The following is a 23,377-nucleotide window of genomic DNA, read 5'->3' on the forward strand; positions in this document are numbered from 1 at the left end:
CAGCTGAGGGACAAGGGCCGGCCCTGTCTCCTTTCCTCCGCCCTGCGTGGGTTGCTCTCAGCTCATGAAACCCTCTCGCTTGTACAAGTCACGCTGTGTTGGGGGTGGAGAGGGAATGCTGGGCACACAGTTCCAGCTTCTTTACTTGGAAAAATTGCCTTTGTGAACACGTTCAGCTGATCTTAATGTACATCCAGCGCCGCAAGTCATTTGGTGAAAACCTGGGTTTGAACCTTAGTTCAGCTATTTACAGGCTGTGTGAGGCATTTCCCTCAGAGTCTGCACCATCAGGAAAATGAAAATATATACTCTCCAGCATGGCCACGAGGGTTGTCTTTCGTTCACTGAATAGGTATCTGTTAAGCACCTGCTCCTCATCAGGCACCGTGGTCTGTGCGAAAGAAGCACTGGAAAACGAGGTAGACTTGACCACGCCGCTCTTGACGGTTACCAGAGAAGAAAGACACTCAACGGATGCATTTGTGAGTCCTGCAAGAAGAAAGGCAGACTGCCAGGGGAGCGTGCACTGGGATTTCCCTGATCCTTCGGTGGGGGGGGAGGTCAAGACAGGGGCCCTCGGAAAGGTGACGCTATTTGACGTGCATACAAGGAGTCTGGGACGCGGGAGGTGGTCACCAACGTTAGTTCCTGCCCCCTCTGCCTGGGGTCAAATCCCTTAGCAACACCTGCTGCGTTTGAGTGGGTTTGAGAAACTCCTCCTCCCCTCGAGGGAACTCAGCTGAAAAGACGTAGACTCTGGGAACTGCTTCCAGGGGCCTGGAAATTGATGAAGACGCCTACAAGGTAACGAGCACGAGAATTTTCTGCGTGCCTCCCTGAGGAGAGCTGGGGCTGTGGGCTCGGAGCTGAACTCTCGAACCAGCTCGCCTGGCTGGAGGGGACCGGGGAGAAGCTGGCAGACTGCAGTGCTTTGTGAGTGGAAAACAAATGGGTCTGTAACTTGATCGAGGCGGAGAGGGGAGGCTGGCAGAGCTGTGAGGATGAAGAATAGCTTCTCAGAGGAGTGTCAGGGGGAGGAGTGAGGGGATGTGCAGAGCGGAGCTGACTCTTGGAGTGGCCTCAAATCCGGGAGGGGAGGGAGAGGGTGGTGGTGTCACTTGGGGCATCCTTGGGCCGCAGGGCTCACCTGTCTGGGCACTTTCTGGAGGCCAGGGACATTTACGGAGAGTAAGAGGTAGTCCTTGCTGCAACCCCCCCTGGTGGGGAGTACTTCACCCCATTTTGCACATGAGAATGCTGGGGCTCAGAGAAGGGAGAACATGCCTGAGGCCCCACAGTGAGTAAGTGGTGAAGGCAGGGTTTGTAGCCAGTTCCGTAAGTGTTTCAGTCCTTACTTCTACTATATCACACTACCAGACAATTGTTTTGGACAATGTTTCCTTCTGAATTTTCAACGTGTAATAATGATAGTAAGAATTCCTTTCATGTAACATATTTTACAACGGACACACTTGCAAGGGCCACTTCCCAGGGTCATTATAGGGTCTCCCCTTTGAGGTGAAGTGTTATTATCCTCATACTTGAGATGAGGAAACAGAAGCTCAGCCAGGCGGGTGGGCCCTTTGATGCCACTCAGCCAGGCAGTCAGGGAGCCAGGGTAGATGCCAAATCCCGCGCCCTTTCCACCATTGTCTGGAGACCCAGGTGGGTTCCTCAGGTATCTGCTGATATCCGGACCGTCTCCTGATCCTTCAAGCGAAAAGCCCAAACACAGTTTGTTTTTCTAACAAGCTTCGAGCCTTCACTTTGTTTCTAACTGTTGATAAAGCCAGCAGCCCAAATCCCCTTTCCTGGGGTCCCTCCTCCTGAGAAAGGGATGCTTGGCCGTGTATATTTTTCACTGGGGTGCCCACAAAGAATGTTGCATGTAATATGAAACATGTGTCATTGCTGTTTGCTAGAGTGCCCCACCCTGTGCCCTTCCTGGCATGGTGGGAGCCCCTCGTGCAGCTGGGGGGTGTGGGGCACAGAGCTCTACACACAGAGAGAGGTTCCCCACGAGCTGGAGCTGCCCCTCCTGCAGACAGAGCCGGTACTGAGCTCTGTCAGCTCTCCTGTCTCACTTCCCCACTGGAGTCCTCGCCCCACCTTGTTTCCGTTCCTGGCGATGAGTGGTGGAGCCCAGATGCAAACTCAGATGTTCAAGCCGGAAACGTACATGGCATGTGCCCAATAGTATCTGTGCGGTAAATTACAGAGTGAATGGGGGATGAACCATTGTGTCTTCCGTCTCCACGCAGTCAGTGTGCTGTAATGTTGGAGGAAAGAATGAATGCTCTGATGTGTTTCTAAAGAACTCTGAAGCCAAAGGAGGAATATCACTCTCTCGTCCTTTCCCTTCTTTGAAGACAGGATTGTTGGGAGCACTGGTTCTTGAACTTGAGTGTGTGTTAGAGTCACCTGGAGGCCCGGGGAAGCCCAGCTTGCTAGCCCCACCCCTTGGGTGAATTGGCATTTTAACAAGTTCCCAGTTGACTGATGGTGCTAGTTCAGGCGAGTGCAAGTCCAGATGGTCCTTGTTCAAGCGGGGTGAGGACGAAGGGGGAGAGAAAAAACAAAAACAAAAACAGAAGAAAGAGAGTGACCATCTCACGGTGCAGTTGTCCAAAGACACGTTGAGGGCCTGGGATCAGTGTAGACTAGAGGCATCAGGACGGGCTCCTTGAACATATGGTTGTGAAGGATGGGCAGGATTTGAAAAGTAAAAGAAGGGCAGAGGCAGGCAGAGGCAGCACTGAGTGAAGAGCGTGGAGATGAGGAGGCCAGCCTGCAAAGGTATGGAAACAAAATCTACCTTCCGCATCAGGGTTGCCTGGAGCTTATACTCTACACACCCGCTGCTAACAGCCCAGGCACACAGCCCAAACAGCCTGGCGGGGCAGAGGTCCCCTCTCCATCTCCAGGGAGGAAACCAGCACAGGGGGTTATGGGAATTGCAAGAGGGAGGTCCCAGGGCCACAAGATATGGCCGTTTATTCCCTTACAAGGGGTAGACCTTTCCCCTGCTTTGAAAGCTCTTTGCTGCTGCTTTACCAGGGGTGAACAATGCAGTCTACTCCTTGGCAGGCATCGTGGTTTATCTCACCTGATTTTTTTCCTGTTCCAGTTTGCACTTAAAGATATCATCAACTCAGAAACCATTCTTGCCCTACTTAAGCCATTGAACAGTGGCTGTCTCCTCTTTCTGGTTCCTTGAAACCCATGAGGTTCACTCCAAAGCCCTGGGGAAGAAGAGGGAAGGAAGAACTACGGACTGAAAACTCACCATGTGTCAAGACCACTTCAGGCGCGTTTATATACGAGATCTCACTTAGTCCGTAGCACTGAGGGCTGAGGGCATGTACAGAGACTGACACTCACGCTGAGTGTGAAGCTCGGGTTCGAGATGAAGCCCCTAGCCTCAGCTCATGTTTTAGGTGGTGCAGCCAAGATCCGACCTCAGATCTGTTTGATTTCAAATGAGCTAAATAAACAATACTAGCTGGTTAAAAATAAAAGCTCAGAAACTGCAGCCTTACCTGAGGGTTAGTGTGCAGTGGGAAATTGTTTCTGAGACACCCTATACTCTTTCACAGTCTCATACTTATGCAGGTGCTGGCCTCCCTTCTGTAATTTCCAACCTCCTCTGTCCACAAGCTCCTCCGTTCATCTTTAAAAAAAAATTTTTTTTTAACTGAAGTAGAGGCAGTTTACAATGTTGTGTCAATTTCTGGTGTACAGAGGGTTTTAGTCATACATATACATACATATATTCCTTTTCATATTCTTTTTCATTATAGGTTACTGCAAGATATTGAATATAGTTCCCTGTGCTGTACAGTAAAAACTTGCTTATCTATTTTATATATAGTAGTTAAAATCTGCAAATCTTGAACTCCCAATTTATCCCTTCCACCCCTCCCCCTCTGGTAACCACAAGTTTGTTTTCTATGTCTGTGAGTCTGTTTCTATTTTGTAAATAAGTTCATTTGTGTCATTTTTTTCTTAAGATTCCAAATGTAAGTGATAACACATGGTATTTTTCTGTCTCTTTCTGGCTTATTTCACTTAGAATGATGATCTCCTAGTCCATCCATGTTGCTGCAAATGGCATTATTTTATTCTTTCTTATGTCTGAGTAGTATTACATCATATAAGTATACCACAGCTTCTTTATCCAGTCATCTGTCGATGGACATTTTGGTTATTTCCATGTCTTGGCTATTGTAAATAGTGCTGCTATAAGCATTGGGGTGCATGTATCTTTTTGAATTAGACTTTCCTCTGGATATATGCCCAGGGGTGGGATTGCTGGATCATATGGTAAGTCTATTTTTAGTTTTTTGAGGAATCTTCATACTGTTTTCCATAATGGCTGCTCCAAACTACATTCCCACCAACAATGTAGGAGGGTTCCCTTTTCTCTACACCCTTTCCAGCATTTATCGTTTGTGAACTCTTTAATGATGGCCATGCTGACTGGTGTGAGATGACACCTCATTGTAGTTTTGATTTGCATTTCTCTGATAATTAGTGATATTGAACATTTTTTCGTGTGCCCATTGGCCATTTGTATGTCTTCATTGGAGAATTGCTTGTTTAGGTCTTCTGCCCATTTTTGGATTGGGTTGTTTGTTTTGTTGTTATTAAGTTGTATGAGCTGTTTGTATATTCTAGAGATTAAGCCCTTGTCAGTTGTATCATTTGCAAATATTTTTTTCCCATTCCGTAGGTTGCCTTTTCATCTTGTTTATAGTTTCCTTTGCTGTGCAAAGGCTTGTAAGTTTAATTAGGTCCCATTTGTTTATTTTTGCTTTTATTTCTATTGCCTGGGTAGCCTACCTTAGGAGAACATTGCTACAATTTATGTCAGGGAATATTTTGCCTATGTTTTCTTCTAGGAGGTTTATAGTATCTTGTCTTACGTTTAAGCCTTTAAGCCATTTTGAGTTTATTTTTGTGTATGATGTGAGGGACTGTTCCAGCTTCATTGATTTATATGCTGCTGTCCAGCTTTCCCAACGCCACTTGCTAAAGAGATTGTCTTTTCACCATTGTATATTCCTGCCTCCTTTGTTGAAGATTAATTGACTGTAGGTGTGTGGGTTTATTTCTGGGCTCTCTATTCTGTTCCGTTGATCCATATGTCTGTTTTTATGCCAATACCACACTCTTTTGATTACTGTAGCTCTGTAGTATTATCTGAAGTCTAGGATGGTTATTCCTCCAGATTCATTCTTTTTCTTCAGTATTGCTTTGGCAATTCTGGGTCTTTTGTGGTTCCATATAAATTTTAGGATTATTTGTTCTTGTTCTGTGAAAAATGTCCTGGGTAATTTGATAGGGATGGCATTAACTCTGTAGGTTGCTTTGGTAGTATGTCCATTTTAACAATATTAATTCTTCCAATCTAAGAGCAGGGGATATCTTTCCATTTCTTTAAATCACCTTTAATTCTCTCAATCAATGTTTAGTAGTTCTCCATATATTAGTCTTTCAGTGCCTTTGTCAGGTTTATTCTTAAGTATTTTATTATTTTTTCATGCAATTTTAAAAAGGATGTTTTTCTTTCCTTTTCTGATATTTCATTGTTAGTGTAAAGAAATGCAACTAATCTGTATAAGTTAACCTTTTATCCTGCTACCTTGCTGAATTCTTTTATCAGTTCTAGTAGTTTTTATGTGGAGTCTTTGGGTTTCCTATATATGGTATCATGTCATCTGCATATAGTGACAATTTTACCTCTTCCCTTCCAATTTAGATCCCTTTTATTTCTTTTTTTTTTCTTTTGCCTGATTACTGTGGCTAGGGCCTCCAATACTATGTTAAATAGAAATGGTGAGAGTGTGCATCCTTGTCTTTTTTCCCATTTTAGTGGGAAGGCTTTCAGTTTTTCACCATTAAGTGTTGGCTGTGGGTTCTTCATAAACAATTTTTACCACATTGAGCTGTGTACCCTTTATATTCACTTTGGTGAGAGTTTTTATCATGAGTGGATGTTGAATTTTAACAAATGCTTTCTCTGCCTCTATTGAGATGATCATGTGATTTTTTTCCCTTTCTTTTATTAATGTGGTGAATCACACTGACTGATTTGCGTATGTTGAACCATCCTAGTGATCTGGGGATGAATCCAACTTAATGTATTCAACTTGGTGTATGATCCTTTTTATATGCTTTTGGATTTGGTTTTGTTGAGGATTTTTGCGTCTGTATTTTCAAAGATATCAACCTGTAATTTTCTTTTCTGGTAGTGTCTTTGTCTGATTTTGCTATCAGGGTGATGATGGCTTCATAGAATGACTTTGGGAGTATTGCCTCCTCTTCAGCCTTTGGAAGAGTTTGAGAAGGGTAGGTTTAAGTTTTTTGGTAGAATTCTCAAGGGAAGCTATTCAGTTCTGGACTTTTGTTTGTAGAGAGTTTTAAAATTATAGATTCTATTTCACTTCTAGTGACTGGTCTGTTCAAATTATCTATTTCTTCTGGACTCAGTTTTGGTGGGCTGTATGTTTCTAGAAACCTGTTCATTTCTTCTAGGTTGTCTGGTTTTGGCATGTAATAATTCGTAGTATTCTCTCTCTCTCTTTTTTGTATTTCTGTGGTATTGGTAATTATATCTCCTCTTTCATTTCTTATTTTGCTTATTTGAGTCCCTTCTCTTTCTTCTTGGTGAGCCTGGCCAGAGGTTTGTTGATTTTGTTTATCCTTTCAAAAAACCAGCTCTTGGTTTTACTGATTTTTTTCCTATTGTTTTTTGATCTCTATTTTATTTATTTCCTCTCTGATCTTTATTATTTCCTTCCTTCTGTTGACTTATGTTTTGTTTGTTCTTCTTTTTCTAATTCTTTCAGGTGGTAGTTTAGGTTGTTTATTTGAGATTTTTTTGGTTTTTGAGGAATGCCTGTATTGCTGTGAACTTCCCTCTTAGGACTGTTTTTGCTGCATCCGATAGAGTTTGTATGGTTCTGTTTTCATTGTCATTTTTCTTGAGGTATTTTCAAAATTTCCTCTTTGATTTCATCACTGATCTGTTGGTTTTTTAGTAGTATATTTTTCACTCTCTGTGTAATTGTTTTTTTCTCATTCTTTTTGTTTTTTCCTGTGGTTGTTTTCTAGTTTCATGTCATTGTGGTCAGAAAAGATGCTTGAAATAATTTCTATCCTTTTAAATTTGTTGAGGTTTGTTTTGTGTCCTACTATGTGGTATATTCTGGAGAATGTTCCACATGCCCCAGAAGCAAGGTTTTTTTTTTATGACTGTCTGTATTCTCAATGTCTAGCACAGCACTTGGCATACAGAAGACATGTCATGAGATTCTTGTTGAATAAATGAGTCAACAAATTAAAGAATGAATCCTGCCCTCAGATTCCCTTCACCACAGTTGATCTAGTAGTCTCACCTCCATCTTAGACCACAGGAGGTTCTGAGAGATGGAATGACATGACCAACATCCCATAGAGAGCCAGATGAAAGCCTAAAAAAACTAAACAAAACAACTACCACCCAAAGTTCCCTGTCCTTCAACTCTTTGCACTGATTAACTGCCCGGATCTTTTATTCAGAACTCATGTTGCTCTCTGATGATCAGCCCCGGAATTGTAGCTAAGATTGCTAGCTTCCTGCCCAATATCCATTATTTTCCTCTTACTTACTAATTTAAGTGAATTGATGGCTGTAAGATGTTCAATTAAAAAGGACATTTCCTAGCTTCTTTAGCAGCAAAGTTTGGTCCTGTGACCACGTTCTGGCTAATGAGATATAAGAAGTTTTGGGATGGGATATGGGGAAAATCTCCTTAAAAAGAAAAGGCGATATGGCAAATACAGTTTTTTTTTTAAATTTTCTTTTTTCCTTTTAGAATGTGACATGATGATAATAATAGAATTGCAGAAGCAATATTAGATCATGAAACAACTTTGAGGGTGGACGTATGCTTAGGATGGAGGAGCAGAAAGACAGAAGTCACTTGGATTCCTTTAAGCCAGAGAGCTCTGAGTTGCTTGCTTCTAGACCTCTTACATGAGAAAAAGATAGGCTTCTATTTTAAGTCACTCGTATCAGTTTCTGTTTATTTATGGGAAGGTGCAGGAAGGCAAATAAGGGTCATTAGTTCTGGGCCTGGTGGGCTAGGCTGTTTTCAGAAATAGAGTCTAGAAAGCCTCCAGAGGTGCCACCTGAACGGGTGGCCTGCAGCTCAGAGGGCAGTTTATGGCTGTGGGGTCCTGGTTCTCTCACCAGCTCCACCTCCCACGCAGCTCCACCCAGTAGGAAGAGGGTAGAACTTGGAGGCTGGGAACGGGGGTCTGAGTAACCTTGGGCTGATCTCAGCCTTGCACTTGGGGGCTTGAATGGACTCCAGAAATCCAGAGCCTATGTCAGAACTGAGGGTTGTGTGCCTAGCAGCCATTTCCACGCTGGTTCTTGTTGCACTGATTTTGTTGCTCGACATGGCAATTCCTTTTCCTTTCTCCTGACTTCTTTAGGTGAGAGGCATATGATCACCTTCCCGCCCCTCCCCTCATTATAAACTACAAGGGCATGTCTGGGAAACTTACCCATATTCTTATTTTAAAAAGAAGTCCAAGACAAACACTGATCTTCTCTTGCCTTTGGGCATTATTGAGTGAGGGTCTGAAGTTTGGAGCGGCAGGAGTCATCTTGACACCATTAAAAAATCACATGGAAACTGGTTTGTGGTCGTAACAGCTTCGAGACACTGTACTACTCAACCTGGGGTGCCCATATCTGGAGCTTTTGCTATAACCAATAATGTTATTGATTATCACTTTTTTCTTGCAGCCAAGAATAGGATATTTGCATTTCCTAACTTAAATAGAATCTGATGACTTTATTTGACAAATGTGGGGAATGAGGCTCAGAGAGGGAAAGCAACTTTCCCAAGGTCACACTATAGACACAACAGGGGCAACTTAGAATCCCGTGCTCCTATCTTCCTCTCTAATGATGGAAACAATTTTTTTCCATGCACCATACATGGGGCCACCTCAAGAGTAAAGTGAGATTCCACACTTGTTTGGAATACATGGAGACCATTTCCATGATTCTTTTCTTTCTTTCTAGATGGGGAGTAACAGACATGGGATCAAGTCCAATTCTACTACAATGAGTATAATCCCTCATGATGACAAAAAGATGAATTGTTTCTCCAATTTACAAAGCACTTGGTCATTTACATAGCATGTCAACATTTGCTGAAGTTTTTCACATCCGTAATGTCATCAGATTCTCATAGCACTGTGGGGTGGGCCAGACAGGGATTAATATTCCCATCTTACAGATGAGGACCCTGAGGGTCAGGGAGGCTTCCTGATCCACCTGCAGGAAACTAGGTCTTGAAAATGAGATGTGAGTAATGTCGGTGGTCTTTACTGTTGGCAGTGCCCTGGTTCCTTCTGTGGTCTAGGTTAAGACCCATAAGGACTCTCTGCAATGGAGGCCAAGTATTTATTCTCATTTTATAGATGAAGGAGTGGAGTCTTGGAGAGGTGGATGATGTGCTTAAGGTTATGGAGCCAGGTCATTTTGCCGACAAGCTATCATATGGCCATGATTCTGCAACCTTTTCTATTATGATTCCTAATACAAACATCTGACTTGTGATGAGTAAGGCAGATGTGGCCACCCTGTGTAAGTGGCATGTCACCTGGGCAAAGAGAAGCTGAGTGACTTGGCTGAGATGACTGTGCCTGTAGCAGAGACAGGAATCTGGGCTTCCTGACTCCTTGCCCACTGCTCCTCTCTCCCTTCCCAGCTCCACATCCTTACTAAAAAGGTGGTATCGGCTTATGTTACCTCTCTAAGGAATCGTATTTCCATTTGCCTCTCCTGGGAATACACCCGTCTTATCCACTGCTGTACCCTATTGCCTGGAACAGTGTCTGGCTCGATCAATATGTGTTGAATCAGCAAATGAATCTGTGAATTCCAAGCACATATTTATTGATGGTCAACCACCTGGTGGGCCTTGGGAGGAGCTGAGAGGGACAAGCTCAGCAGTCACAAAGCCCATGTTGGAGTCCGCCTTTTAGTTCTCATTGTCCCTGCTGCTTTGTATCCTCATGGGCCCAGTGTGACATCCCCGGCATGGTTAAGACCTGAGCCACTCTGGGCAGCCCAGTTTTAGCCCTAGTGGGGCTTAGAATAGGCACTGCTGTCAAGGTAGCCTAAAGGTCTATTCATTTACTTTATTTACTTATATGATCATTCATTCATTTCACCCATTCATTCACTCATGCAACCAACAGTCCTGGTCTTGAGTCCAGGGGATACTCAGACAGAGTTTCTGCCCATGAGTTGCTTAGTCTAGTAGGACCACAAGCAATGGGCAGATGTCAAAACCATGAGATAATTGGCAGCTATGGGGATAAACACAGGGCGCTCTAGAACTATAGAGGAGGGGCAGCTTATCCCCTGGGGTCCGTGGAATGTGTTGTGCACAGCTACAGCTGCTGTGCATTGAGAACTTTCTACACACCAAGTTCTGTGCTAAGCTCTTTTCATTCATTAACCCTGTGAACAATCCCGTGAAGAAGGTATTCTCACTCCCATTTTACAGAAGAGCAAACCGAGGCTCAGAGATGGGAGGTGACTTTCCCAAAGTCACACAGCTCATACGTGCTAGTGCTGTGGGGTTTGACTCAAATGCCTTGTCTCCTAACCACTCTTCCGCATGCCTGCTGTGTAGACCGCCTCCCTCCTTCTAGTGAGGTTACACTTGAGTTGGATTTGAAGGATGAGTATGAGTCAGCCAGGCAAATTGGCTCTGACAAGGCTGGTGGTTATTGGAATCACAGAGCGTGAGGTTGTGGTTTAGAGGATGGGCAAAGGCATTTCAGACAAAAAGGTACAGTGCAGCAAAGATACAGAGGTTGAAAGCAGCAGGTTGTGTCTAAGTGGAGAAAATGATTGGGAAGTGGACCAACACCCCCCCCCCCCCATCATTATGGAGAGTTTATACAGGCGATCTTCCTGCATATTGGAGCCAAGGATGGGTTACCCCATGGCCCCGACAATCCCACAGTAACTGTAACCTTTGGGTGACTGGTTGAGTCATTAAACATCATACAGGGAAGTCCTGCTGGAAAGAATTTTGTAGAGTTTTTCAGGGCGAAAAGCAGGAGTGTGGGCCTGCTCGGTGGCTGGAAGGGCTGGCTGCGCTGCTGTCGGGTGGGGGACCTATTTCTTTCTCTCCCTCCCCATTTTTCTTCTTGCTTTTTGCATGTCCTCGCTGAACATCTGCTGTGTGTCTAGCTAGGTGCCGTGGTAGGTACCTGCATGAGTCAGATCTGGTCGCTGCCCTTAGAGCATCTAGCCCGGGAGGGGAGACGGGACATACGGACAGACACACTAGCTAATGATCCCACAGGGGCATCTGTCACAGAGTGTTTTGAGTCTGATATACAGTCCTAGGAATCCGCATGTGGTCAGATGTGGGAAAGCAAAGATAGATACCACAGAACCTCCTTTTCCGAGAAGCCACCGTTAAGAGGAGTGAAACTCCAAAGACTGCATGTTCAGCTGGAAGCAGGTGCAAGGCACCACGAAACTCGGAGGGAGGGGGGAGAGCGAGGGGAACCACAGATGTGAGGTGACATCTGAGCCAGGCCTTCGCCCCAGCCTGGGGCAGTCACATTCACGTTTCCTGAGCATGCTCTTGGAGGAAATGAATGTATGATATTATCTCAGAATCCTTTCAGGCTCTGTGAAATCCATACCACAAGCTCTGTTTTTCTGTTGAGGGAACTGAGGCCCAGAGAGGTGAAGTAACTCACCCAAGGTCACACAGCTGGCAAGCGGCAGAGCTGGGGGGCGTGCCTGGATCTTTCAACTCATGTTATTTTTCAAGACACCCTGCTGCTTCTACAAATACCACGAGAGAGAGAGTGACAAGTGCCGTGTGCCCATGCGCCGTCCACTTCCAGCTCCTGACTGGACTCAGGCCCAGAAAGTGTCCCATTGTGTCACATCAGTTCTAGGCTGCGGCTGATCTGTGGGCTCGGCCTTAATCCAGGAGGAGGATTTAGTAACGCAGGTTGCCTGGCCTCTCAGTGGGAGAGCTGCTTAAGCCTCCAACGCCCCCTGTTCCAGCTCCATCCTTCCGTCACGCCGATTGGGGTATGGCGCAGAGCCTTGCTTGGAGTCTCTGAAATGTCAGGGGCAGCGGTCGCCCCAAAGCTTTCGCTGAAGATGCAGGGAGGTTCAGGGTGAGAAGGTGGGGAGCTGCCTTGTCCCAGGCAGTGAGGCCGGCAAAAGTGGGTGGGGGCTTGCTGAAGCCCTTGCAAGAAAAGGGAAGACAAGGCTGAGTTAGCACACTGGGCTGAACGTTTTGCATACACCTGCAAGGGAGCACTTGCTACCCAAAGGACGGAAAGTTTTCGCAGAAATCTCTGAAGGCCGGTCTCAATGATGCAGTCCCCTCCTTGTCAGTTTTCCTGCTAGGGAAGCAATCTCTTTCAAATGACGATGTTGGTGAAAGCATCCTGCTCAGCCCCACCAAGAGTCCCATTGCTCTCATTCTGCAGATGAGAGGAAAGTGGCCCAGAGAGGCCAAGCAGGCTCACAGCATTCGTCATTGGTGCGGCAGCGACGTTACTAGGTCTGGGACTCCAGGACAGCATCTGGGAAAAGGGGGACACTTCCAGGGAAGTGCAGGACCACTGAACCCTGAGGAGGAGGTTGGGGTTGGGGGTGCATGCTGGTACATGGTCCTGTTTGCTGAACGGATAAAATTCAGAAGAGCCAGGAGGGGAGCAGAGAGGCTTGTCTGCCCTGCGCTGGGCTCTGAAAGCAGGCTTGTCTCTGACGGACGGATGCCTGCCGCTCCCCTCTTTCCAGAGGAGTTAGTCAGATCCTAGCTCTGGAGGGCAAAGGCCATTCCTCTGAGAGAATGACCTCTTTCTCTCTCGAAGCTGCTTCTTTCACAACTGGGGCTCCCCCGGCCCCAGACTTTGAATGCTATTGCACCGAGAAATCAATGGTTCTCATGGCCAGAGAGAGACGCTTCTACACAGTTTAATTTGGCATAATTCTGTTTCCTCAATACGTTTCATTATGTGCATTGTTGTTGCTGCAAAAATTGGACACAAAAGTTTTTTATTACTGAAAAAAAAAGGTAATTTTTTTTTTCAAGTTCTTTATCATCTCTTGAGGCAGCTTCTCCCCCACATTCACACACTTTGGTGACAGGCAGAGCCTGGGGTTGCATTTCTCTTTCTCTGGTTTATGCTTTGGAGGGAGAGGGAAGCCTAAATTATATGGTATGATTCTAGATGCTGTGAAGGCCAGGCGGAGCCCAGGTCAGCGAGGAAAGGAGGACGGGTGCCGCTTGGACACGGAGATGCCCCCAGCCACCCTGAGCCAGGCTGTCTCTGGCCAAGGACCCTGGCACACAGGCTGTCCCCACCGGGCCCCCAGGAGCACTGGCCTCGGAGTTGGCTCATGTGGGACTCAGCTCCTGGCTCTGTCGCTTGCTGGCTGTGTGACATCAGACAAGGTGCTCCAGCTGCCCCTTCCTTTAGTCCAGTTTGCTTCCCAAACTGAAGTGGAAATATTCCTGGAAGGAGCGTCTCACTGTGCTGGGGGGAGGGGAGCAGCCACCCAGCCCAGAATTTCTTCATGAGGCACCAGTTTTATCAAAATGTTGGCCGTGTGTGTGTGTGTGTGTGTGTACAGCAACAATCATATAATAGTTAAATGAAAATAAATCCTGCTAGGTAGTAGGGGAGAGTCACATGCTCATGAATTTGAGGGCTGGACAGAGAACTTTGAAGATATTCAATGTTTGTCTTGACCAGCTTTTGTCTGCACATTGTCTCTTAGTTCTTACTCATTCTGTTTTTGGCCTGTTTAAAGAAAGACACTTCAGAGAAAAGTGTGACAGATGGCCATTCCTCCTACAGAAGAGACATCACGCACTTGGCCTAACAGCAGTGGTGTCACGATTACCTGAGAGCGTATGTAACGTCATTCGAAGTTTGGTGCTGAGTTTCCAGGTGCAATAGTCAAGGCATGGCCCAAGAAAGAAAAAGCTGGTCACTTGGACTTTATTAAAATTAAAAACTTCTACTCTGTGAAAGGCACTATTGAGATAGCCAGAAGATAGGTCACAGAATGGGAGAGAATATTTGCAAAACATACATGTGATACAAGACATATTCAAAATATACAGGAACACTTCAAACTCAACAGTAAGCAAGTGGGCAAAAGATCTAAATGGACTGCTCACCAGAGACGATCTCCAGAGGGTGAGTAATCACACGAAGTGATGCCGTGCGTCGTTTGTCGTTGGGAAAACGTGGATTCAAACAGCATGAGGTATCACTGCCCACCCAGAACGGCCCAGATTTGAAACACTGACAACACCAAATGCTGGTGAGGGTGTGTCACAACAAAACCTCCCCTTGATTGCTGGTGGGAATGTAAAAAGTAGCGCAGCCACTTTAGAAGAGAGTTTGACAGTTTGTTACAAAGCTAAATCTAGCCTCGCCATACAATTCAGCTACCGCATGGCTAGATATTTCTCCAGCTGATTTGAAAACTAATGTCCAAACAAAATCCTGCACACTAGGGTTTAGAGAAGCTTAATTCATAATTGCCAAAAATCAGGAAGCTCTGACACCACCCCCGACTGCCACATACCCAAGATGTCCCTTGATAGAAGGATAAACCGTGGTACATATAAGCCATGAACTATTATTCCTCAGTCAAAACAAATAAAGAGCTACTGAGCCATAGAAAGACATGGGTGAATCTTAAACGTTTATTGCTAAGTGAAGGAAAGCAGTCTGGAAAGGCTGCATACTCTATGGCTCCATTTCCATGCCATTCTAGAAAAGGGGGAACGATAGTGGAGGTAGTAGCCAGGGGCCTGGGGGAATGGTTGAGGTAAAGCATAGGGGATTTTTTAGCGTGGTGAAACTATTCTGTATGATGCTGTAACTGTGGATACATGGCATTATGCACTTACCAAAACACACAGAATTTGACAGCAGAGTGAACTTTAATATATGCAAATTAAACAAAAAAATCATTGAGGAGGTCAAGGGATCCCAGAATGGGACGCAGCATGTGACAAAATAATCTAATTGTGTTACAAACGTGTGAGGCAACTTTAGTGAAGGGAGTGGAGGAAAAAGTTGCTATGCTAAATAACTTTGGAAGTGAGTGGAGTCTGTAAATCTAAAGGGAAAACACACCGTATACAAGCACTGTGTTCTGGTTAAAAGTCACTTCCCACGGGAATATGAGTTAGCAGTTCTGACACTGCTATACAAGTATACTGGAATTGAACAGTTAAATAAATGGATGGTGGGGGACAGGGTATATCTCAGTGGTGGAGTGTGTGCTTAGCATGCACAAAGTTCTGGGTTCAATCCCCAGTACCTCCATTACAATAAAAAATAAAAAAATAAAGTAATGGGTGCTGATGGGAGCCAGCTTTCTTACTATTGAAGCGAGAGTGTGTAGCTGAGCAGGAGGAGAAAGCTAGAATGATCTGTGAGTTAACGGATCAGAGTTGGAGACATCAGTATGAACTATGTCTGGCTTAAGATAGATGGATATACCTGGAAATATTTATAGATCTGTATAAATGCATGGATTACTGGTTAGTATAGACACATCTATTTCCTTGCTCTGTCCGCTGAGAGAGCCGAGAAGCAATGACGCTCCAGTCACCATCAATACACCTAGTGTCCAGGTCTTGGTTTCCAATACTGTTCTTTAATAAAAGGAGCCGTTTCTCCTCAGAGAAGTGGCTGAATCTCAGACTGGGGCAGGAAATTTGTAAGATGAGCCTACAGCTCCTCATAGTACCAAAAAGTAAGGAAGTGCTCAAAGGGAAAACAAAACAAGGTAACACTATGATGGGGATATGTCAAAGGGGTGCAGGAACCCACTGAAAGGGCTCCCAAAGCTGGAACAATTTGAGCAAGAAAACAAACAAGCTAATATTCAACCATAGTGCAAAATATAAAACAAATATCCACGAGCCTATACTGATGTAAACCAATGACTGAATAAATCAATCAACAATGGAAAATACACAAGTCTCCCCTATAGCAGAATTCCAAATAATTTATGTAGCTAATCAGCCATCAGGGAGGCGAGGCCCACTTCCCCACTCAGGTGTGCACTGTACGTAGTGGTTTCCTCCCAAAGAGTGCAGTAAGGAAAGGGAGGAAAAAAGAGTAATTTTGCAGTGGAGAAATCTGACAAACGTCACCTCCGCCAGGTGATCAGGGTCCACACCAACAAGGCTAAGTCATGGTGGTGGTACGGGTCTTTGATATGATCTGATCAAAGAGGCACTTTACCTCTGTGGTCTCCCTTCCCAAACCTAGTCTGTCTGATCATATGGAAAACATCAGACAAAGCCTAACTGAGGGACAGTCTACAAAACACCTGACCAGTATTCCTCAAAACTGCTAAGATCATTCAAAACAAGGAACGTCTGAGAAACTGTCACAGCCCAGAGGAACCTAGGAGACAAGACAGTTGAGTATAATATGCTATCCTGGATAGGGTCCTGGGACAGAAAAAGGGCATTAGATAAAAATTAAAGGTATCCGAATAACTATGGACTTCAGTTATACTATTGGCACATTAACTGTAACACATGTACCATATTCAGGTGCAGTGTTGATAACTGTGGAATCTGAGGCCGAGATGTATGAGAGCCCTGTACTATCTTTACAATTTTCCTGTAAATCTAAACTATTCAAAAATGTGAAGTTTATTTTTAAAAATTGGATGATACCACAGAAGTCATTTGGTCAATGGCTGTTATTAAAGGGTAATAAATGATAATGAGATTGAGACATTTTTATCCACTCCGTGGCCTACAAGGAGAGCACTCAGAGGAATGCCCCACTGAGGCCTGCTCTTACAGAAAGTGGAATTCCAAGGGCATGGGGACTGGTGATGCCAAGATTTCAGAGAAGGGGTGCCATTATTCTGCGTGAGACAAGGAAGGTTTTTTTTTTTCCCCTTCTGAAAAGGAGGAGGAAGCAGAATAAAACAAAAATGGACATTTATTGAGTGCAGAACTTTATGCTAATTGCTTTATCTGTTCTAAGTGATTTATCTCATTGAATCTTTTTTTAACCTGATTTTTATTTATTTATTTATTTTTTAATTGAAATTTAGTCGATTTACAGTGTTGTGTTAATTTCTGGTGTATAGCACAGTGATACATTCATATATATTCCTTTTCCTATTCTTTTTCATTATAGGCTATTACAAGGTGTTGAATATAGTTTCCTGTGCTATACAACAGGCCCTTATTGTTTATTGATTTTATATATGCTAGTTAGTATCTGCAAATCCCCAATTCCCAATTTATCCCTCCCTACCCGCTTTCCCCTCTGGTAACCATAAATTTGTTTTCTATGCAGGGGAATCTGTCTCTGTTTTGTAAATAAGTTCATTTGTGTCCTTTTTTTTTTTTTTTTTTTTAGATTCCACATATAAGTGATATATGGTATTTTTCTTTCTCTTTCTGGCTTACTTCACTTAACTCCAGTTCCATCCATGTTGCTGCAAATGGCATTATTTTATTCTTTTTGTGGCTGAGTAATATTCTATTGTATATGGATATCACAACTTCTTTATCCAGTCATCTGTCGACGGACATTTAGGCTGTCTCCCTGTCTTGGCTATCGTAAACAGTGCTGCTGTGAACGTTGGGGTGCATGCATCTCTCCAAATTAGAGTTTCTTACAGATATATGCCCAGGAGTGGGATTGCTGGCTCACATGGTAACTCTATGTTTAGTTTTTAAAGGAATCTCCACACTGTTTTCCCTAAAGACTGCACGTAACTGCATTCCCACCGGCAGTGCAGGAGGGGTCCCCTTTCTCCACACCCTCTCCAGCATTTGTCATTTGTGGACTTTTGAATGATGGCCTTTCTGGCTGGTGTGAGGTGATATCTCACTGTAGTTTTGATTTGCATTTCCCTGATAATTAGTGATACTGAACATTTTCCCCATGTCCCCATTGGCCATTTTCATATCTCATTGAATCTTGATGAGGTAGGCGCTACTATTTTCCTAGACAGAGGGGGAAAAAGAGAGAAAACTGATACCCGGAGAACCTGACCTGCCCAGTAACGTACAGCAGCTAACAGGGGACAGGGAATATGAAGCAGGATTTGAACCCAGGGAGCTTGGCCCCAAAGGCTGCTTGCTGGGAAATATGATGGTGCCCTGTGCCCACTCAAATCCTCTGCATTGTTTCTAAGTCCCTGGAATGTGTGGTGTGAGCATATTTTCTGTAGAAACAAGGAAAGGACTGAATTTTCTGTCTTTGATGACTTTGGACTGTCAAAGGCCAGCAAGAGTTTAGGGCAAGTTTATTTAGCTCTCCGAGCATCAGGACGAGGTGGGGCGGTGGGGGCACTGTCCTTCGCTGACAGTGGATAACACTTAGTATTACCACTGCTCGTCCCTTCCTGCCCTTCTGCCTGCTCGCCCCTCGCTCCAGTACCCTGGGGGCTCCTTCAAGCAGGGCCACTTCCTCGGGGGAAACAGGATGTCTTCCAAAGGCTTGGACCAGGTCTCTGGGGTCTCGGGGTGGGAAGAGGCTGCCTAATTGGTTGACACGGAGCTAGGCACCAGAGAGGAAGTGATGTTTCCGGGAGCTGAGGAAACCGCCATTTCCTCCTCCAGCAGGAAGCAGCCTTGGCCTTTCTCAGAGGCCCCCCCGCCCCCTCAATGGCCGGGCTGTGTGGAGCAGTGCAAACCACAGACTGGCAGTGACTCAGATCTGCCTCCTGCAGTTTAACAATCTCCCAGTCAAAATAAACTGGCTCCTCAGGTCTCCAGGGCATGGTTAAGGTAATGATTGAGAGAGAGAGAGAAGTCAGAGGCCTGCTTGTAGCACAAAGGCGTGCAGAGGCTTTTAAAATACCAGGCTGCTATTGGCTGCTTGTACCTCATGGAAGCGGTTGCTCTGAAACGTTGTGAAGACAAGCAGACCCAGAGATTCAATTACGATTTCTCAAGCAGCCAGTGTCCACCTCCTGAGCATCTGGACTGATGGGGCTCGGGGAGATTGCTGAGCCTCTCAGTATATACGTGGAGAAGTTATCAACAGGAACGCGGCATGATTCGGTAGGAAGGAGGCTGGAAAATGAATCAGAGATAACTGGGTTCAGACTTGAACTTCACCACACACGCTCCTTCGAGATGGTCACAGCCTGGCTGGCCTGTGCTTCCCTCAGGCCACACAACCCACTCCGTTCACCTCACAAAGCTGCTCTGCAGTCAGCCTTGATGCCTTCTTTCCTTTATTTCCTCATGTCTACTGGTTCCTGAGCCCTGGAGATCCCCTCCTTCTCTCCCTTGTTCCTCCACTCCTGCTGTAATAGTTTACTGAGCACTTACTTAATGTCTGGAAGTGAGCTCGCCCTTTGGAGACTCAACAGGGAAAGACAGTTTACATTCATTAGAGAGAGTGGCTAACAAACAGGGAAACACATGAGATAACGGTATGCTGTGATCACGGCCACGGAGGACATCAGGATAGGCTTTGACAGAAAGCGGTTTGAGGGGAGGGGTTACTCTACATGAGGGGGCGGGGCCTCTGAGGGGAGGAGGTGGGGCTACTGTTCGCTGATTTAATGTGTGTTTGTTCGGGATTCTTGATAGCAGAGATGTGGTGGTGAGCCAGACAGTCAAGGTCTCTGCTCTCATGGAGCTGATATTTTGGAGGTGGGAACAGAGGAAAATAAACCAACAAAGAAAATCAGTTATTGATAAACACTCTGCAGAGAATGAAGTCAAAGCTGGGTCACAGAGTGCAGTAGCTGGGTGATCAGGCCGAGGAAACCACAGGGCAGAGGGCCTATGGCCAGAAGGGGCCTGCTGGTTAGACAAAGAAAGGAATGAAGTGTCCCTGGGACCCATACCTGGATGTTCCCCATGCCTCGCTGGTCATATTCATTGCTGCGTAGATCACAGTGGCTCTGAGTCCCTTCTCTGTTTACTTGTGAGAATTCCAGCCGGTTCCAGAGTGTCTCCTTCTAGGGGAGTGCTTAAATAGTCTGCAGCCTGGGCATGGCTCACTGCTGCGCCGGGAGCTGCCAAGCCCTCCCTGGAGGTGGTCTCCTGGGGGACACTGATGAGGGAGCTGGATGTCTAACAAAACTAATGTCTAGCTAAATGCAGCTGACTTGCAGAGATGTGGGTCCGGCCTGTGATGCAGCGGGACCCCCTGGGGACTCCCCGCCTCTGGGAAGCATACAATGTACTAGAGAGAGATCTAAGTTTACTGGCAAGAAAGAAAGAAAGAAAGAAAGAAAGAAAGAAAGAAAGAAAGAAAGAAAGAAAGAAAGAAAGAAAGAAAGGAAGAAAGAAGGAAAGAAGGAAAGAAAGAAAGAAATTAGAGTGCCTGCTTTGTGCTAGATTGGTGTGAGGGGCTGGTCATAATAGGGTGAATGAAAGTCCAGCTCTTGCCTTCATCACTCACTGATCTTGGAGGTGAGTAGGCCTTGAACACCGAGGTAGGGTGTGTTTGGACACAATTCAAAGTACACCGGGAGGTGTCTGAATCACCCAGGAGACTTTCTGTGGCAGTGTCTAACCCACACTGGCATGGCAAGAGGGTTTATTGGTTCCCCATAAATGAAAGGCTGAGAGGTAGATAGGCTTCAGATGTGGTCCACTCAGGGCTCCAGCTCCGTGTCTCTGTGATTCCCCTGCCTCGGTCCTCCTCCCATAGGTGTCCCTCCAGGTCACAAAGGCTCAGGGACTGTGCTTTTAAATTCATATTCTGGAAGGACAGAGTGAGAGAAAGGCCAAGAGCAGATTATTACTCCCCATCACCTCAAACAATATTCAATACTGAGCTTCTAACTAATGGCATCTCCTCATACTCCACTCAGTCTCTGCAGCCCGATCTCTGTGCCCAAGAGAATGCCATGAGGATTACGAAATCCTGAAGCAGGGCCAATGGGACCCCCCAGGATCGGCCAAACCCCGGGAAGACGGGCGGGCAGGACGGATGCTGGGAAATAGCCATAATGCCTACCACCAGGGGCTGATTTCAAGCTGCAGGTTGGTATAACCTGATTTACATTTGGAAAGATCACTCTGCACTGGAGCAGGGAAAACGAGGAAGCAGGGAGACCCACTCGGAGCTCTTCCAGTGGGAGCTGGTGGTGGCTGGGCCCAGGGCGGGAGGCAGGGGAGACAGAGCCAAAAGAACAGGTTTGCCTCCTGTCTCTGTTCCTTAGCAGTTGAGTGGCAGTGGTCCATACCTTCACTTCACTCCATCATTTTCCAAATTCATAACATGGCTGTATAAATTTTCAGCTTTTGGGATTTGAGAGATACATTAGAACAGCCTGCCACAGGGATGGTCCTCAGAAGGAGCATGATTAGTATTAATGTCCAAACTCTAGGCTGACATCCAAGTCCCTTCATGTTTCTGGACTCAAATCACTCCAGGTAGGGGAAGGCGTAGGGGAAGGCGCAGGGGAAGGTGCAGGGGAAGGCGCAGGGGAAGGCGTAGGGGAAGGCGTAGGGGAGTCTCCGGGGTTTGACCAATGCAATTACTCCCATCACATGGTGGAACCTTCCAGAATGGGGAAAAGCTACCTGTGGCCACTCATGAAACTTCTGTTTTGTTCCCAGGGGATTTTATCTCCAGTCCTACCAGTGAGTGTCCACATCTTGACCAGCACAGAGGGCAGTTTGTCATGTTGTTGGCCTGCGGACATTGCCAGAAGAATGCGGGTTGGCTCAGTACACTTTAATGAGTAAGAAACAAACCAGCTTGCTCAAATTTCCAGGAATTTTTCTCCTGAACTGAGTTGCAATGTGGTTTTTGCCAGTCCCCAAAGCCAGTGTCCTGAGCCCAGGAAAGCCCCCTGCTTTTCACTGTCACTCCAAAATGTTTTCACCAAAAATCAGTAGGTTGCATGTTTTCCTTGAGAATAACAATTCTGCAGAGTAAAATAGTGGCTCAGTCTGCAAGGGGGGTTTGAATTCCTGGCGGGAAATGAGTCCGCACTCATCTGGAGTTGGGGGGGCAGCACTATTTGTTTTTAGTTTGGTTTCAACTAGGGTGGTGGGAACCCACGAGTTTGAGGAGTAGACTGACCTGGGCTTGAGTCTCATCCCTGCCACTCATTAGTTGTGAGATTGTTCATTCAGTTAAATTAGGCCAGATACTGCGGATAAAAACTACAAAACCCACTCCTAAGAAATGACTCTCTAACACGAGATACAGAGGAGTAGATTATAATCGAGTATAGATGAGAAAAAAATGGAAGCAGGGGGTTATAAGAGTGCAGGGAGGGGGCACTAAATCCAGTCTTGCTGTGGGGGAAGTCACGGAGGGCTTCCTGAAAGAAGCCTAGAGGCATAAAGCCTCGTTAAGGAAAAGGGATTAGCCAGGAGAAGGAGAAGGGTAGGGGCAGCAGGGACGGTGCTCCTGGCAGAAGAAAGTGCACCCAAAAGTCTGGAGGCAAAAGTGAGGTGGAGTATGATGGGGTGGTGGGGGCAGCCCGTGGAGAGATGAGCAGGGGCTGAGTAATGAGAGCCCGGAGAGCCATTTTTGTTTCAGCTCTATCTGAGGACAGGGGGTGGGATCGGAGGGTTTGAAGCAGGGCAAAGGCATGGGCACATGTGCATTTTACAGCACTTTCAGCTGCTGTGTGAAGAAGAGACTGAAGGAGAATGCGGCAGGAAGCGGGGACCAGGGCACTGAGGATGAAATGATGGAGCCTGGATTAAGGCTGTGGGTTGGAGAGAGTGATAGCAGGAATCGAGGGATATTTGGGATGTGCTTACTTGATCTCAGAGAATGAATGGAATATTATGTGCCAGACACTCTAATTGCTTCATTCTATTTCTTGTAACGTCCTTGTGAGGAGGTATGGTTCCACGCGGTTAAACAACTTGTCCGCAATAGTGAAGACAAGGTGGGGGTCTAGCTCAGCGGTAGAGCATTTGACTGCACATTAGTGAGTACAGAGGGCAGAATTCAAGCCCAGCTCTGTATGCCCCCAAAGCCCTCATTTTTCACCACTAGATCATGCTGCTTCTGAAGTCAAATATAATAACGTATTGCTTATCATGTTTATGGCATGGAAGTTATGCCAGTTCTAAAGGATTTAAGCAGAGTGATACACGTGCAGACTGAAGAAAGTTGATGACCAGTATCTTTGTGAGTATCCCGGTGACCATCCCCATCTACCTCCGTCTGTCAAAGACCCTCTCCATCACCCTTGCCGGGAGTTCAGCTGGGTCAATTGCCATCTTCACTAGGATGGCTTCCGGGGTGGACCTCCTTCTCCAGCAGAACTAACAGCCCTCGTTACTCTCTTACCCTTGCATGTTTGCAAGTCTGT

At 45.8% G+C, this 23,377-nt stretch overlaps 1 long non-coding RNA gene across 1 annotated transcript; it reads left to right on the forward strand.

Moving 5' to 3' along the window:
* Positions 1–104: 104 nt before the first annotated feature.
* On the forward strand, positions 105–21,855 carry LOC135322874 (uncharacterized). Its single transcript, XR_010383820.1, has 3 exons — positions 105–933; positions 20,906–21,077; positions 21,657–21,855. It is a non-coding gene; the product is annotated as an uncharacterized LOC135322874 (long non-coding RNA).
* Positions 21,856–23,377: the final 1,522 nt, after the last annotated feature.

This window comes from Camelus dromedarius, chromosome 14 (genome assembly GCF_036321535.1).
Source record: "Camelus dromedarius isolate mCamDro1 chromosome 14, mCamDro1.pat, whole genome shotgun sequence".
NCBI classification, from domain to species: domain Eukaryota; kingdom Metazoa; phylum Chordata; class Mammalia; order Artiodactyla; family Camelidae; genus Camelus; species Camelus dromedarius.